The sequence below is a fragment of the Pinus tabuliformis genome, chromosome J (assembly GCF_031772625.1).
Source record: "Pinus tabuliformis cultivar Carrire ecotype Pingquan chromosome J, CPIR1, whole genome shotgun sequence".
NCBI lineage: Eukaryota > Viridiplantae > Streptophyta > Pinopsida > Pinales > Pinaceae > Pinus > Pinus tabuliformis.
In genome coordinates, this window is record NC_142295.1 from 436,521,292 (window position 1) to 436,537,843 (window position 16,552).

At 35.1% G+C, this 16,552-nt stretch overlaps 3 non-coding genes across 3 annotated transcripts; 1 reads left to right on the forward strand and 2 right to left on the reverse strand.

Moving 5' to 3' along the window:
- The first annotated feature begins 3,191 nt into the window (after window positions 1-3,191).
- On the forward strand, window positions 3,192-3,275 carry TRNAY-GUA (transfer RNA tyrosine (anticodon GUA)). Its single transcript has one exon. It is a non-coding gene; the product is annotated as a tRNA-Tyr (tRNA).
- Window positions 3,276-5,543: 2,268 nt separating this feature from the next.
- Window positions 5,544-5,614, reverse strand: TRNAC-GCA (transfer RNA cysteine (anticodon GCA)). Its single transcript has one exon. It is a non-coding gene; the product is annotated as a tRNA-Cys (tRNA).
- A 10,033-nt stretch (window positions 5,615-15,647) lies between these two features.
- Window positions 15,648-15,728, reverse strand: TRNAL-CAA (transfer RNA leucine (anticodon CAA)). The gene has a single exon. It is a non-coding gene; the product is annotated as a tRNA-Leu (tRNA).
- Between the last annotated feature and the right edge of the window lie 824 nt (window positions 15,729-16,552).

The window sequence follows — 16,552 nt, forward strand, 5'->3', positions numbered from 1 at the left end:
GAATAGATTAACTTCAAAACAACAACGTCTAATGACTAACGCTATTAAACGAGCTCGTATTCTATCTTTGTTACCTTTTCTTTATAATGAAAACTAATTTGATCCATGGGAAATAAGCCTACTCCTTAATCAAATCGGAGCTGGAATATATGTTCGATAAAGATGCAGATCTTGAGTCTATTGTTGAAAAAGTCAACAGGATTTCATTTTTGGAAAAGAATTGGATTGAATTCTTTTCGTTCATTTCCAATCCAATATGAAAAAACTTTTCAATATTTCGACCTTCCGGAGGGAATTCTCCGGAGAATCTGTTCTATCCATTCCATCTTTACCTATTTATTTCATCTATACCTAACCTATTTCATCATACGATAAGTTGTTAAAGATGGTGGAAAAGCAATTACTATCTAATACAGCTATTTGTGCAAGTGTTTTACGATTTGGAAGCAACTGCCTCTTGTACAAATATTGGATGAATCTATTATAAGAAACCCCATTGGCACGAGCTGCTGCATTGATCCGAGTAATCCACAAACGACGAAGATCTCTCTTGCGTTTACCTCTATCTCGGTGGGCAGAAACTAAGGCTCTAGCTTTCCGTTGGTTAGCAGTTCGAAAAAGTTTCGAATGGGCCCCTCGAGAGCCTGATACAAATGCAAGAATTTTTTTCCGACGTTTTCGAGCTATATATCCACGTTTCACTCTGGTCATTGAAGTTTACTCTCATGAATCGCTAATATTTTTCTCGGTTAGTCATTTGTTTTGTTTGGTCCATTGAGAATAACATTGATTCTTCTTATTTAGAAAATAAAAGTTCCAATGGCTTTTGCTACTGCAACCTTCCCAACCATAATTCCCTTTGGATAGGCATCTTCCTGGTAGGCAAGGACTGGGACCTTGTACTGAGAATGAGAAAAAATCATGGGTTTCATCGTTTCTATGGTTCTTTCTCCAACGGTAAGGTCCTCTCTATACGCCGGAGCCTTTTATTCATTTCCGAAATATGAGATGAGTATGTTATCGGTAACTTGTACGGTTTACCATCTCCAGCTCTACTCTTGAATCATTAAGTAATAAATACTCTCATTACAAGATCTATTAATACAGTAACGACATGTAATTCTGGGGTTGGCCAGGTAGCTGACCCTGTTGTTCCGTTCTCGCGGCAATATGAGCATAAACTTTATGCTTCTTCAATTTGCATGATTTCCCCGCTCAATGGATTGATGACCATTCGCTACCAATGAGGAATTGCTTTTCATCCCACATCAAGGTGATTGGATTTGCACCAATGGAAACCATAAATTTCATCCCCGGTAAGGTTAGATGATGGATCTTTACTTGATTATAGCGGGAAAATTCTTCTGTTATTCCGTTGTAAGAATTTCCCAGTCTGTTTAAGTTTCTGATCCAAACGAGTCGCACATACACCCTAGCACATACTCCTCTACGCTGAGGACATCCTCGAAGAGCAGGAGATTTTTTTCTATTCTCTATTGGCTGTCTTGCATTTCTAATAAGTTGTTGAATAGTGGGCATTCTAGCTGTATTGTATGCGGAATCAACTGGTTCGGATTGATCCTAACCATACCATATCAGGTGATTATGAAATGAATCACTTCCCCCCCCTTTTTTTTTTTGAAAAGGAACAAAGAGATCACAGTTTACAGTTCATTATAAAAATAAATTAAAAAAGAGGATCTTCCGCTATGAGATCAACCTTCCGCTACGACATCAACAATGCCATAAGCTTGGGCTTCTGTTGCTGACATAAAAACATCTCTGTTCAGGTCCCGTTGAATTACCTCTCCGGGTTGGTCCGTTCTTTCTATATAACATCTGGTTATGTAATCGCGAAGCATCGTTACGTGTTTCGATTCGTTATGAAAATCTGTAGCCGATCCGTCATAATAGGAACTAGCAGGTTGGTGGATCATAACCCTAGCGTGAGGTAATGCTATACGTTTAGGCATTTCTCCCCCGATTAGGATGAAAGATCCCATTGAAGCAGCTACCCCCATGCATATTGTATGTACATCTGGTACTATTGCTTGCATCATATCGAAAAGACCTACCCCTGGTATTACTGATCCACCGGGACAGTTGATAAATGAGAAAATATCTTTATTTGAATCTTCTGCACTCAAATATACCATGAGACCCATGAGTTGATTTGCAATCTCGTGATTGATATCCTGAGCCAAAAAAAGTAATCTCTCTCGATAAAGTCGGTTGTATAAGTCGACGCAAGTTGCATCTTCATATCCAGGGGCTCGGAAAGGCACTTTTGGAACACCAACGGGCATTTGTTTTAATGGAAAGAAGTGAAGCACTATACTCTAATATGGGAACGTAAAGTATATGAAGTTGTGTAACATATGAACTCTGGATGGATGGTATAGGGGAGGTTTTGAACCTATCTGGAAATAGAGCTTTAGATGGATCAAAGATCCATGTAAAAGATCCTTCCATTATTCGAGTTGATAATGTAACGAATCACACTTTTACCGCTAAACTATACCCGCCACGATCCGATTGTAACATACGGATCGATCTTTTGTCCAACCAACCCATTTATATTTTTTTGAGTCTTTTCCGGATAACTTCGATCAGAGAACGATAAGCCCCATTCACTATTTAAATTATCAAAATTATTTAAATTATCAAAATTATTAAAATTATTAAAATTATCAAAATTATTTAAATTATCAAAATTATTTAAATTATCAAAATTATTTAAATTATTTAAATTATTTAAATTATTAAAATTATCAAAATTATTTAAATTATCAAAATTATTTAAATTATCAAAATTATCAAGTATGAAACATTTTGTATAATTTGAGTCCATAAAGTCTTTTTTATCGGAACTGGGCCGATGGATCACAAATATAGATTCCGTAAATTGCTTTAGAGTTGTTTTAGTTGCAATATTTAATTTCTGAAGGGACTCCATTTTATCGATAGGCAAGTTTATTGAAAAAAACCTTGAGGAAACCAAGAATTCTTGTAATATTATTGACAACTTCCCGATCACTTTCATATTATAAAGAATAGATTGGTGGCCCCTATCGTCTAGTGGATCAGGACATCTCTCTTTCAAGGAGGCAACGGGGATTCAACTTCCCCTGGGGGTACCATGATCCATTCGTTAGGTATCCTAAATAATTTTCAATTACTGTCTTGTTCCTGGGTCGATGCCCGAGTGGTTAATGAGGACGGACTGTAAATCCGTTGGCAATATGCCTACGCTGGTTCAAATCCAGCTCGACCCAACCAATATCATCAATACCAATCTATTGGTATGGTTATATTCATGCTAATCATGAATGAAAAGATAATTGGTTATTGAACCCCGACATCGATATCTATTCATATCGTAGATGCCCAATTCCGTATGAATCGATACATTTCAAAAACGAAAGAGAAGGATAAGATATTTAATCGACCTAGCACTCGCATAATCTATATGACCTATCTAGCACCTATCATGAAATAAATATTATCTAATAGTAGGTGAACTGTACTGTATTGGGATTGTAGCTCAATTGGTTAGAGTACCGCCCTGTCAAGACGGAAGTTGCGGGTTCGAGTCCCGTCAGTCCCGATCCAATAGTAAGTGAACTGTGAATGATCATGTCAGGATCTGGACGGACTAGTCCTTATCATTCCAGGGTCATGGGTGGGCCTCTGGATAAATTCGATATGGGATACTTCTTTCTATATCATCACCGAAGCGGGATAGATTCACAATTCCATCTAAATCGTGGAGATCCAAGCAAAATATCTCTCATGTCTGACGAACGTCTTCTGGAGGAGCATAAGGTTCTTATTCGTACGAATCCTATTCTTTCGAAATTATACCAGACATGTGTTGATCGGAACGTTTTCTGATGCACGTAAGTTTTTACTACTAGTCTTATCAAAAGTGATCGTATTAGGTTATACTATTTCCATCGAAGAATTCATTCAATCCATTAGTTAGATTCCGTTACTCGAACCAATTCTATCAATGACATACATCTATTTCATGGATCTTGAAAGAAAGATTCATTCATCTCTATGAGATCAAAATGAGATCAAATCTCGAGCTATTTTTGAACAAATTTAAAATAAGGAGATCATGGAAGTAAATACCCTTGCATTTATTGCTGTTCTACTGTTCCTTGCAGTTCCTACTGCTTTTCTACTTATCCCTTACGTCAAAACGGCCAGTGCAAGCAGTGGAAGCAATTGATTTTGATGAAAATCAATTGATTGCTGATCACTAGATAGATCTTTATGATCCAGAACCATAAGTATAAAATAGGTTATGAGATCTTTTATATTACAACAATATAGGGTGGATCTATTGTATTACAACAATACAGGGTAGGGATTGCTTTTAATTTTTTTTGAAAAGAAAAGAAGAAGTAGTACGGAGGAAAAGAATATCTAACCTTTTCTTTTGTACTACTTCTTCTTTTACACCCATATATGGATAAATATATCTTAATGGTACTTATCCATATATGGTAAATGTAGGATGAAGGACCTCGTACCATAAAATAGCGGAGCTGATCACATCACCTTCTTCCTGCTCCTGGAAAAATAGACCCAATGCAGACAGACTTAATTCTGAACGTACTTGCAGATTCTTTAGGATCAAAGTTGAACATCTTTTTTTCGGTACGAACATCTATATCTAGCACATGTTAGATATAGCACTTGAAATGGTATATGAAAAAGCAAAGGAATCTATGACTTAGACTTATGTCCCATATTTTTCCGAGAATGGAATTCATATCAGATCGGATCAATTCAATTCGGAACCATCCGATAAAACAGGGACTCTTTCTATTCCTACTAAGAAAGAGAAGAGAGATCATTCTTCAGTGGAAGAAATGATATTATCGACTCATTCTAGAAAAGAACTAATGAATTCAAACCTGTTGAAGAAAATAAGATTTTTCATAGGAAAATGATAATGATAAGGGATTACGTACATCCCTTACGGGGATAAAGAGGAAATAATTCCATGTAGAGTGTTTCAATTTGGAACGAAGATTCAATATTACTGGATCCTTATGGAACAGAATATATTACCATGCATGATATGGAAGGAACGCAATAATTGATTCTTAAGCATTACCATTATAGCCCACTTCTCCCCCATACTACGAGTTAAAGGGAAAATGTAAAAACTACCATTAAAGCAGCCCAAGTTATACCGACTATATCCATACGGATCATGTTCTCTAAAAAATAATGATTTCATCATCGAGATGATAAGGGAACTATTAACCATAGTGCAAAGTTGAAGTTGAAATGACCACCTTTGCATTCTGAACGTTACTGACGTTCGAGCTGATTTGAGAGATCAATAAATCCATTTGTTCATTGACCAACAAGTTACTATAACTAACTCGAGGGTCGTACATTCACGACGGAATCGGGATCAAATGTACGTAACTCACTATCTATATTGGTAATATGTACCAATATGTCTCCAGAGGTTCTGTAATGGAAATACAGACTTTTCCTTCCATTTACTTACCTCAACAAGGCGACACCCGGATTCGAACTGGGGATGGAGGATTTGCAGTCCTCTGCCTTACCGCTTGGCTATGTCGCCGAGATATGGGAATCCCATGGACAAATCGAATCTTTTGTCCTTTCAAGTCATTCGTCCGTCCTTTAAGTATAGTATGAGATGTATGCTAAAGTCAACCATAAAGGAAATGGATCTAATTTGTTCTCCGTCTTTCTTTCGATTTGACTATTTTCATTAGGAAATTTTCTAAGTGAGATTAACATTTAAGAATGGTTTGATTCATTCGTTCATAGCTCCATTTCACGTGGTTGGAAGAAAGTATCAAAGTACCTCTTCCTTATCCTTTTTTTTTTTTTATTGGAAGTATATCTGGATACGGGTAGAATTTCATGGGATATAGTGAAGACTGAATATACATCCGAATCTTTTTTGTCGGATTGATCCATATAGATCAATCGGGAATAATTTAATAGATTTTTCTACAGATGGGAAACTTCCAATGCGATTAGATGAAAATGAGGAAGCGTTTACAATCCCTGAATTTGGTAAGATACAATTTGAAGGATTTTGTCGTTTTATCGATCAGGGCTTGATGGAAGAACTTCATAATTTTCCAAAAATTGAGGATATAGATAAAGAAATTGAATTCAGGCTTTTTGGTAATGAATATGAATTAGCAGAACCTTTCATCAAAGAGAGAGATGCTGTATATCAGTCCCTTACATATTATTTTGAATTATATGTACCAGCAAGATCGATTCGGAGGAATAGTAGGAAGATACAGAAACAAACTGTATTTCTCGGAAATATTCCTTTAATGAATTCCCATGGAACATTTGTAGTAAATGGGATTTACAGAGTCGTAGTTAATCAAATATTAATAAGTCCTGGTATTTATTACCGTTCGGAATTAGACCATAATAGAATTAATTATATATATACTGGCACTCTGATTTCAGATTGGGGAAGAAGATCGAAATTAGAGATCGATGTGGGAGAAAGGATATGGGCTCGTGTAAGCAGAAAACAAAAAATATCTATTCCAGTTCTATTATCAGCTATGGGTTTAAATCTCGAAGAGATTCTGGACAATACTCGCTATCCCGAAAGATTTTTATTTTTATTGAAGAAGAAGGAGAGGTGGGAGCGGGAGGAATATCTATGGTCGAGGGAAAAAGCCATTCTGGAGTTTTATAAAAAAATCTACTGTATAAGTGGCGATTTGGTATTTTCCGAGTCTCTATGTAAAGAATTGCAAGAATTTTTTTTCCGAAAAAGATGTGAATTGGGAAAGATTGGTCGACGAAATATGAACCAAAAACTGAACCTTGATATACCCGAGAACAAGATTTTTTCATTACCACAAGATGTATTGGCTGCTGTGGATTACCTTATCGGGGTTAAATTTGGAATGGGTACACTCGATGATATAGATCACCTCAGAAATCGACGGATTCGTTCTGTAGCAGATTTATTACAGAATCAATTTAGATTAGCTCTAGGTCGTTTAGAAGATGCAGTTAAAAGAACTATACACAGAGCAACCAAGCGCAGATCAACTCCTCAGAACTTGGTCACTTCAACTCTATTAAAAAACACTTTTCAAGATTTTTTTGGTTCACACCCCTTATCCCAATTTTTGGATCAAACTAATCCATTGACGGAAATAGCTCATGGGCGAAAATTGAGCCATTTAGGTCCTGGGGGCTTAACAGGGCGAACTGCTAGTTTTCGGACACGGGATATTCATCCCAGTTATTATGGGCGTATTTGTCCAATCGATACGTCCGAAGGAATGAATGCTGGACTTGTTGCATCATTATCTATTCATGCAAAGATTGGTGATTGTGGTTCTTTACAAAGTCCATTCTATAAGATCTCCGAGAGATCGAGAGAAGAACATATGGTTTATCTACTACCGGGAGAAGATGAGGATGAATACTATCGGATAGCTATGGGAAATTCTTTGGCGTTAAATCAAGGAATTCAAGAGGAACAAATTACTCCAGCTCGATACCGACAAGAATTTATAGTTATTGCATGGGAACAAATCCATTTCAGAAGTATTTTTCCTTTCCAATATTTTTCCTTTGGAGTTTCCCTTATTCCTTTTCTCGAACATAATGATGCGAATCGCGCTCTAATGGGTTCTAATATGCAGCGTCAAGCAGTTCCACTTTTTCGACCCGAGAAGTGCATTGCCGGAACTGGGTTGGAAGGTCAAGCAGCTCTAGATTCAGGAAGTGTAGCTATAGCTACACAAGAGGGAAGGATCGAGTATATCGATGCTGTAAATATAACTTCATCGGTTAATGGAGACACTGTACGAACAAAATCGGTTATATATCAACGTTCTAATACCAATACTTGTACGCATCAAAAACCTAAAACTTGGGCTGATATCATTAATCGTGCTAACCTAGGTATGGAAGTTATGCACGAACGTAATGCTCACAACTTTCCTCTGGATCTAGCCGCTGTTGAATCTATTTCAATAGGTGGATAATACTCTGATGGATTGTTATCGTGTATTGCTTAATTGAAGCATACCAAGCCTTTCATTCATTTTATTGAAAGGCTTGGTATGCTTCAATTGTATTGTTTGGTGTTATTCTTCATACTTCTTCCCATTCCATCAATAATGGATATGTGCAGTTCCCCTGCATCCAGCAGGAATTGAACCCGCGAGTTCGCCAATTATGAGTTGGGCGCTTTAACCATTCAGCCATGGATGCTGGATAAAGATCATCAACATATTCATTCTATAATATGAGTATAGACTCAGATCTAAAATTGGGTAGTTCGGGATTGGGACCCATTTACATTCTTTCTCTCATACTTGATTCATGTCAAATATTCTCAATAGACATTCAAATAACATTTCATTTCATTGAATTAATTTGATAATAAGCCATACAACTTGTTCGAGAGTTGAGAGTTAGTCATCAATCTTGCTTTGATCCCCTATCAGAGGTCACCGACGACCCACATAAGAACAAACGTTAGCTCATTTTTTATTCTTGGAAGAAATGACTGTAGATAGATAAATTGGTTTTTCCGGGGCGGACGTAGCCAAGTGGACCAAGGCAGTGGATTGTGAATCCACCACGCGCGGGTTCAATTCCCGTCGTTCGCCCATAAAAGAAGATAAAAAAAATCGGACTGGATCCGATTCGTTGTCATTTTCCTTCCTACCTATTTAAGTGAAATAAATTATATCCATGGGACATAATGGTATCGGTTGGTTGACACGAGATTTACAATTATATGAAATCAATATATGCTATAAATATTCTATTTATTGGGATAAAACAAAAGGGAGAGGTAAGGGGGGGGTTTCAAATAAATGAAAAAAAGAAGAAGACCCTGGATAATCAAATTGGAAGAGATACAAAGTTATCAATTTCTATGCAATCCATGGACCAAATCCAATTTGATTAGATTGTTAATTCAAATCCTTTCACGTCGGGAGCGCCTTATAAAGCTTTTTGATCCTAGAATTCTCAGTACGTTGCTTTTACGCGATCTACGGAAAAGCAATCCATATTTTTTGGTCAAAGGTATAGTAGTACTTACATTATCGATCCTCATATATCGCTTCAATCATCAAAGTAGTATGATTGATAGAAAAAATTTCTATTCGATTAAACTCTTTCCTATCCATAACTTTATGGAACTTGGAAATGAAACACCGGAAGAATATTTAAAGCCTTTCACTCAAAATTGGTTGAGATTTCCGCATCTTTTACTATCTTTCCAATTGAAAAGATATTACAATCGGGATTTTGATCCCATTAGTTTAAATTCAGGATATGGCAAGAACACGAACAAGAAGGATGAGATTATCTCGAAGAATCAAGGACCGAGCGAAACTCATTCGGAAAATGATGAGAAAGATATCAATTTGAAGATCGATTCAACTCTTAATTCAACCGAAAATGAGTATTGGAAACCTGAAAAATATCTTTGTGAAGATCCATTCACAAGGAATAAAACGGAGATTGAGCAACGAAGAAAAAGATCAATTCTTTGGGATCTTTCTTTTATTGAAAGAGAACAAACAAAAATAGAATCGGATTTGTCCTCAAAGTGTTTATCAAAAGATTATCCAATCTCTTGGGCGAAAGAATTATTTACAGAAGATCAAAGATATACAGAAGAGAATTCCTTTCCTTTGGAGAGGAAAAGATTCATTGAAAATTTTACAAAATCAATTCGCTATTCTTTTTTTTACATATTGCCAATAGATGAACCGTGTATGGGTGGTCCTAGTGCTACTAAAAAGCCCATTGAAGATTTCAACTTATCCAAAAGGTTATTTAAAATAAAAAAAAATGTTTTTTCCCAAGATTTAAGGGATTCAAAATCCTATTCATTAATGAATAGGATAGTTGATCTATGGAAGATAAAAACATATTTTGAAATTGAAAATCCTTCCTTGAATTGTGCTATGCGGAGTTTTACTCTGCCTTGGAATCTATTTTCTGCATTCTGTGATCAAAGCAAAGGAAAATACATATTGCACAAAAATTGTCTGGAAATGACAGATCAATTCACTCTATCAATAACTAAGCCTAGTCAGGTTCATGATAAAATTTCATTTTTTATTTATTATAACAAGAATGGATCGTTGAGATCGGATCGGATCTTCAATCACAGAGAAAAATGGAAGAATCAATCTTTATGGGTCCTACTCAATATTATTGATAAAGCGGATGATTATTTAGATCAAATAATCGACAAACAATTGAGCCAAATCGATTCCAAAAATTGCTTGGAGATAGGAACTCCCTTTAACAATTATAGAACTGAAGCTTTGGGTTGGTATGAATCAATTAAGTATAACATTGACAACAGGTATTCGAAAAATTTATTAAATAGATTCTATTTTATAAATAGGCTCAGTCGCAATTTAAAGGATCAAATTAGAACAAATTTTATAGAAAATGAAAATTTAAATAATGTAACGAAAGATACAATTGACCGGCATTCATCAAGTTGGAAAAAAATTAAGAGAGAATGGTTCAACCATTCTATTATTCGAATTGATAAACATATCAATCGGAATTTGAATGTGTACAAATGGTCCAATCAGACCGAATACTTTATGAAATATTTGAAACAGGTTTTTTCTAAAAAAAACTATTTTAAAATAGTGTTCGATCCAATTGAATTATGTACTAATACTAATCGAGATTCAATTGGTTGGTCTGTGTTTTTATCCCTTTCTGAAAGTACTGTAAAGATCTTAAACTCGAAGTTCGATATCATTTCGAACTTAAATTCTAAGTTCGATATTTTAATTTCGTTTTTTGATTTTGCATTTCATGGGCTCCAAAGTATGAATTATAGACTATTAAATCAGTTGTTAGATCCAATTGGTACTCTAATCGTTCGTTTAAAAAAATTTAAAACCTTTCTTTTGTATGACCATAATCTTTCACAAAGATCGAAATTATTGATTGATGAAGGAACAATTGCACCATTTGTTACGAATAAGATACCAATTAATCCATTGATTATTGACTTTTTCGATAATGAAAATAATCGCATGGAATCATTCGATAACACTTATTTTTCGACGATATCCAACGATCGAGACAATTGGTTGAATCCTGTGAAACTATCTGATCAGAGCTCATTGATAGCTTCTTTTCACGGAGCAAATACGCTCCAATTTTTTGATTATTTGCATCATACTCGGCCAAATTATAGGAATAGATTACCTTCTGATATGAAAAGATTTTATATAAAAAGGAATAATTTTACATATGGACAATTATTCAATCTTTTGATCATCCACAACAATCTATCTTCCTTGCCCATTGGTGAAATAGGACCCGTTCACTCAGAAAAAGAGACTATTTCATTCATCAAATCACAAGTATCTAACATATTATTACCTAAATATTTAAAACGAAAACGAAGTGGTGACCAAACGTTTGTATTAATCTATGATTTGTACAGATCCTTCAATTTACTAACTCGATTGAATCCATTCGTTCGTGAAAAGAGATATCTTTCTTCGATCGAAGAGATTTCTACAACGCCTTTAACAAAAGAACAAATAGTCAATTTTGAAAAAAATTTTTGCCAACCTTTTTTTAAAAGATCCGATTCAGAAGAAAACAACTTTGATCAATGCTTTAAAAGGGGTTTCAGTTCAAACGTGGGTCTTATTCAAACTCGATCTTATCAAGATGATTTACTATCCGAAATGTTTTCCAATAAGAACGAGGAAATTTTTCCTCGTATTCAAGATTGGTTTGTAACCAAATGTTTAAAAAACAAAATAGTAAACGAAGACATAGATGGAAGGAGTACCCTTTCTAATTCATCTAAAGAGGAACAGAATATTTATAGGATCTCTCAAATAGATAGTATTTTTTCAAAATGGGATTTGTTCAAAACATATATGCCCTGGTTTTTTACCTCTGCATGGTGTAAATATATTGAAAATATGCTTTTAGATACTCTTTCGGAGATATTACTACATGGCAGTAATCCATTTGTATCTATTTTGCAAAATATTAAGCATAATATTTTGCTTAAACGGAATATATTGTGGGAACTTTCTCATCCATTATGGGAACCTATACAATGTAAATTGAGAACGAATCTTATTAATAAGTTTTTTTTTCCAAGTAATAATTTCAAGGATTTTTTCCCTTACTGCAAGGATTTTTTAATAGAGGAAACTAGTGATCGAGAGAAGTCATCAGTTCCATTCATATGGGCACATATGAGATTACTAAATGCTCGGGGGTATAAATATGGGATTCTTATCCCTTTTTTCGTTCTTGGGTATTCTATTCTTCAATATTTTAAAGTTATTTCTTTCACCTTTATCAATATAAAGAGATACTTTGAACTCATCAAGTATTTAAAGCATCCATCATACGTGATAGAGTTGCAAAAAATGATTAATCCTCCCGTGCCTAATAGCTTTCTCTATTATACAATAGACAGAGACAGATCCAGTTCTCTTCCACAGATTATTAATAGTTTTTTTTCTATGAATATGAAGAGGAAGAGGAAGACGAAGAGGAAGACGAAGAATAGAAATATAAAATTGCTTATAACTATAATAAGAGAGTTGAACGGATTGTGCTCTAGTATGGATATCTCCGAAAAAGAGATGAACTTACTAGTTCAGTTTCTAATGACGGAAAAAGCCCTTTTTAAATTTGAATCAATTTTTACTTACAGTCATAATTTATTCAAGAATGAATTTGGAGATCAAATCATTAGACAGCCAGGGCTTATTCACTTACGATATTTGGCCTACACTTATCAAAAAGGTCTAATTAATTACGGGTTCAATCCATTTTGTTTAGCAGAAAGATGGGTATTCCTTGCTTTTTGTCAGAAGATTACCTCTTCACAAATATTGTGTCAAACCAACCCCACATTTCATGGAAAACCTTTCTCACTCCACTCAGGATCATTACTTTCCAAAGGGATTTTACTGATAGGTCCTATGGGAACTGGCCGATCCTATTTGGTCAAAAGTCTAGCAGCAGACTCATATGTTCCTTTAATAAGAATATCTCTGAAGAAGCTCTGGTATGGTGAGTATTTAGATTACCCTCTTGAACGTATTCCTACTGAGTTTGATCCTTTTGTGAAAGACAAAATGGAAGATTTCCATATTACCTTAGAATTGGCGAAAAGCATGTCTCCTTGCATAATATGGATTCCAAACATTCATGAACTGAATTTAAATGACGCAACTAACTATTTATTTGGTTTTGGCTTCACTGACTTGTTCCTTAGTGTATTAATGAACAATCTCTTTAGATTTAGAGATGGTGAAAAAGATTCTATGAGAAATATTCTTGTTATTGCTTCGACTCATATCCCCCAAAGAGTGGATCCAGCTCTAATAGCTCCAAATCGATTAGATAGATCGATCAATATTCGAATGCTTGTTATCCCACAACGACAAAGGGAATTTCCTATTCTTTTATGTAGCAAAGGATTATACTCGGGAAAATTTCCCGATGAATTTGGATCTATAACCATAGATTATGCTGTACGAGATCTAGCAGCACTGGCCGATGAAGCCTTAATACTTAGTATTACCCGAAATAAATCAGTTATAGACACTAATACAATTCGATCCGCTATTTATAGGCAATTTTTTCATTTACAATCTATGGATAATCAGGTTGGATCCAGTCAAAATGACGAAAGAATTATCTACAAAGTAGGAAAGGATTTTATACAAAATACGCTGAGAAGAAATTCTCCCATGAATCCTCTATCTACAAAAAAGGAATTATGGAAGAAAAGGTTTTGTTATTTGTCCGAATGGTATTTAGAACCTTCGATTGCCGAAACAACTATGAAGGAATTGACCATACTTCCCCATATTTTGGGTTGCTTGGCCGGATCAGCGGCTCGAGATTCTTGGTCTATATCAGAACGAAATAGAGAGAATTGGATTCCTTTCGATAAATTAGCTGAGCATGATCTTGATATAGCTTCTAGTCTTTTAGAAAGTATTCTGGTGGAGTTTCCATTTTCTAGGTTAGGAATATGTCGGAGTAAGTCCGATAAGGATCAGATCACATTTGCTCCTCAACTCAAAATGAGAGATAATCTAGATCTGATACGATTTATGAAAGAATATGAATTGAAGTTTACTCCCGGCGCAAAACAAAGGGATATGGATGAAGAATTAATAAAGAATGTAGTTTGGACTCCTAGGATCTGGCGTCTTAGTTTTCTTCGCAGTAATAGATTCGATCATATAAAAACACCCAATTCATTGGGATCTTCGTATCAGTTCGGATCGTTAAGAAAACGGCAGATGGACAGATCTCTATTTCCTATACAATATCCGAAGCAATATAAATACTCTAAGAAACCACTGTTCTTTATAGGAAGACGATTTCTTTGGGATTCCTTCCTATTTCAAGAGCAGCGCCCTGTGTTTTCACGCCGAGAATTTTTCGCAAATGAAGAACTGCTGAAAAGGCTTTATATTACTTATGGTGCAAGAAGATTAATAGCACAACCTGATTTTTTCCCTAAAAAAAGTATCCAAAGTTTTTTTCGTAGATATGATTCAAAATCCACGATCAATTCGGTTTTGGTCATGAATTGGTGGAAACCATTGTCTCTTAGACATAGACATATCGAGCATTTCAAACGCATTCAAGCGATTGGTATCCAATTGGAACGTATGCAGCCATATTTTCCTATATATTCATATAACCGTTGGTTGACCGAAAATTCGAGAGAAAGGGTTGACCGCTTCCAATCGTTAATTCATCGCCAAAGATGGCTCAGAACCAATAGGTTATTATCTAATGAATCTTTTCTTTATAATACTCTATTCGAGAGTTATCAATATTTATCAAATCTGTTCCTATCTAACAGAATGTTATTGGATCAAATTACAAAGACATTGTTGGAGAATAAATGGCTTTTTCCCAATGAAATTGAACACTCAATTCATACAACAGGATTAAGATTTGATATCAGCTGGGAGAATATGGAATGAAGTAAAAGAAAATTGACCGGGCAGTAGGGTCGTGGGAATCAATGAGAGGTTCTACATATGCTCCAATTTAAGATCCTATAAAGACTTGATAGATCTTTAATTTGAGGTTCCTCACTCCGAGATCTCGACCATGTAAGAGTAAGCATAGTCTAATAATATCTCATTAAGTTAACTAGACTATGCTTACTCCTTATTTCCTCGATTTCGGTTCTAGCATTATTTTTTTTCCACACTATTTGAAGAGAGGAAAGGATAGAGTCACAGGATCCGACATGGATATAGTTGGTGAGGTTCGGTCGTAACTCCCGTATATTGCAAGATCTTGATAGAGGTGGTATCTGGTCAATCTATGTATCGATCTTCTCAATCTGTGTCCTTAATGAAATATACCTCATAATACGAGGGTGTATTCGGAATGGACTCCTCATTAGGTAGAGAAGATCTGATCCTACCTGTGATCCACTGTCCTATTCCAACAGCGTTAACTTGTAGGTAATCGATCGTCGGAATACCTCGTATCAACAGAGAATCTATCTCAATCTATTGAGATACTCTACGAGATTTGCCATAATATTGCTCATTCAATAAGCATGAGCAATATTATGCCTTGAAGAGGACTCGAACCTCCACGCTCTTAAGCACGAGATTTTGAGTCTCGCGTGTCTACCATTTCACCATCAAGGCATCCCAAAAGGAAATTCTATTCCATTCATATATATATATGAAAAATATCCTGATCTATGAATGAACATATGTTAGAGATAGCGTATTCGAGTATTGATATACGATTGGTCATATAGGTTCATCATAAATTTTTTTTTATCTGGAGGAGATTTCCTATAAAACAAGACGACTGAATGAACATCCTTTATTTTTCAATTCAATACAAACCTAAAGAATTGAATATGGTACAAAATAAAAAATATTTTCAAAAACTTTAACTTTTTTCGTAAAAGTGATGTCTTGGTCCGAGTGGAGGTAGGGGTAACAGTCCTTTTCTTTCTCTTTTCCACATGTCCATAGAAACATTTATAAAAAATAAAGATAGATATCTATTCAATCTATTTTATTAGAGAGGTAATAATTTGTAAAATTAATCGCACTTCTTCCCTTCATAAGGGGTCCATTGATGAAAAGAGACTGGAAAAAGTAAAGTTCGGACCCAATTCCTACAGTTATGGATATAAGCACAATCCAAATTCCTGGAGAGTTATACATTTGTGTATCTATGAGATCATTTACTATTTCTTGAAGCTAAATCTTTCCCCTGGATAGACCATATAGCCAGAAAGACCATAAACCAGAATGGAAGAAAAGCAAATGAAACTCTTTCAAACGATCTCAGGGTATAATTGAAAATGAAGTTTTCACTTTGTACATGTCAGATCATGAATTAGTAATTTATTTCAATCTCCGAAAGAGTAGAAAAAGTTTCTAACTTCCAAGTTTAGGAGATTTACATAATCTCATGAATAGGATCGAATATTCCTCCATAATCTATCTCCTTT